We start from the raw sequence: 2,315 nt of genomic DNA, 5'->3' as shown, positions 1-2,315 counted from the left end.
AATCCTGTGGATTTTAAAAGGGTTTCCCCTCACACTATTCATGCGTGTGTCACGTGTGTGCGCACATGCCACAGTGCACATGTAGAAGTCAAAGAACAACTTTGGGAGTCACACTGATCCTGGGAACCAAACTCAGGTTGTCAGGCTTGCTGGTAAGTTTTATAACCCACTGAACCACCTCATCAACCTTTGGATAAAAAAACAGAAACAAACAAAAAAAAACCCATAAATTAGTTTAGAAACAAATTCTGGTTTGACTACAAAGTTTATAGGTATTTCCACAGTCTGTATGTAGCTAGGGAAAAAAAAAACATTCTTCTTGGGCTGGGAATATATCTCAGTGGTAGAGAGCTTGCCTAGATCATGCCCAGGACTCTGGATTCAATTCCTAGTACCACAAAAAGCATTATTCTCACTAGTCTATTGAGACAAATTCTTGCTGGGCAGCTCAAACTGGCCTTCACTCCTGATGTAGCCCAGGCTGGCCTTGGGCTTAAGAGCCTCCTGCTTCTGCCTCCCAAGTGTTGGAATAACAGATGCTACCCCCCATCTATTTTCCAGTAGAATTCTTTGTATTTAGGAATTAAACCTCATCATATTTTCTTTTATCATTTAAGCTTTTTATGCTCTATTGATATTTCTCCCCTAGTTGTTCTCCTTTGAATTTTTTTTTGTTTGTTTTTTCGAGACAGGGTTTCTCTGTGGTTTTGGAGCCTGTCCTAGAACTAGCTCTTGTTGACCAGGCTGGTCTCGAACTCACAGAGATCCGCCTGCCTCTGCCTCCCGAGTGCTGGGATTAAAGGCGTGCGCCACCACCGCCCGGCTCCTTTGAAAATTTTATTAGCTTTCTTTATCCATCTAAGGCTACAGTCGCCCTGAAACTTATTTTGTGACTAGGGTGAGTTGGGACCCCGGTTTTCCTTTTCTGCAGCGCTCAGATGTCCTGATGTCATCCTTAAATGGGACCGGGCTGTACCCTTGCCATTGTCAGGCTCTCCTGTGTATCAGGCTTGGTTTGGAGGCAGAGTCTCTGCGATTTTCCTAACTTGGTCCCTGGCTTGGGACTAAAACAAACTCTCCAGTTCCCACTCCAAGATGGTGACCAGCACACTGGAGCGAGTCCCTGTGCCTTTCCTCCTTGTTCTTTGTGAAGCCACATTGGCTTCTCTAGGTTCTTTCTTACTCCACACTTACCTTGGGCTGACCTTGTCGCACCGCAGGGACGACGCTGGTGAATCTTTTATTCAAAGTGCAAGGCGTAGCGCAAAACGGAGGGAAACAAGCAACTCTGGCTCAGCAAGTTTGCCCATCCCCAACCCACCTCGCTCCTTTTCCTCTCTGCATTCTATGCTTTCTACCAAGGGTTGCCCAGAAAATCAACACCCAGCCCTTCTTACTTCAGGAAACCCTCGGGGACAGTCCCAGGCACCCTTCTTTCTGGCCTCCCCGAAACCCCTGTGCCCATTTCAGGAAGGTTCAGTATGCTGGATAGCCTGCAAAACTCCGCTCAGCTTCATGGCTCACGTGGGTTCAGTGGAACCTGATGATTGGTGGGTAAGGGTGAAGGCAGAACAGCAGGAGCCACAGGGAGGGGCCTGGGGCTGGGCTTCGAGTTCCCATCAGGTATGGTTTCACAGAGGTTCTCGCTGCTGGGACACAGGACCCTCTGTTTGCTCACTGCCACTCCTCTGTTTCCACTGTCAGAGGGAGCTGAGGAGGGAGGACGCCCCCTCCTCAGTTGGAAAGCCTTTACTTGTCCACGGAACATGGAAGCATCTTACCCAAATGCCCATGCCACCGACTCAAACCGACAGCCTTGAGTCTCTCTGCTGCCATGGTGTCCTGTCCCATCCAGGCACTGATGTCTGCTCGCCCCGTTGGCTCCTGGTATTACATTCTCAGTTTCTTGAGGTGACTTCTGGGCCTCCCTGCCTCCCAGTTCCAGTGAGTTGTTCCCATGGGCCTTTCCTACCTCGCCTTTCTCCACTAGCGTGCGTGTTTCTTACCTACGAGGCGTCCAGCGAGGCCATCAAACTGCCGTGAGGACTGGGCTGGGGGCTGAACCCCAACTGCAGCCTTGGAGTCAGAACCTGGCCTAGGGGAGGATTGCATCTCCCAGTGTGTGGGCTTCAGTTCGCCAGTACCCCCGACTTGACTCCAAGACCCATTTCTCCTGGAGCAGAAACGGCTGGGGGTTGGGGAGTAATCTTGCTGTGAAATACACATTGCTAGTGCCTAGTGGAAACAGGAATGGGGGAAAAAAATAGGATGCACAGGCAAAGATGAGACAGAATTTATTCTCATCACAGGTAATT

Source organism: Microtus oregoni, unplaced genomic scaffold (genome assembly GCF_018167655.1).
Source record: "Microtus oregoni isolate MIOR12 unplaced genomic scaffold, Mior012 000005F_ref0000423, whole genome shotgun sequence".
Classification (NCBI taxonomy): Eukaryota; Metazoa; Chordata; class Mammalia; order Rodentia; family Cricetidae; genus Microtus; species Microtus oregoni.
Note: the sequence above shows the minus strand (reverse complement) of the source record.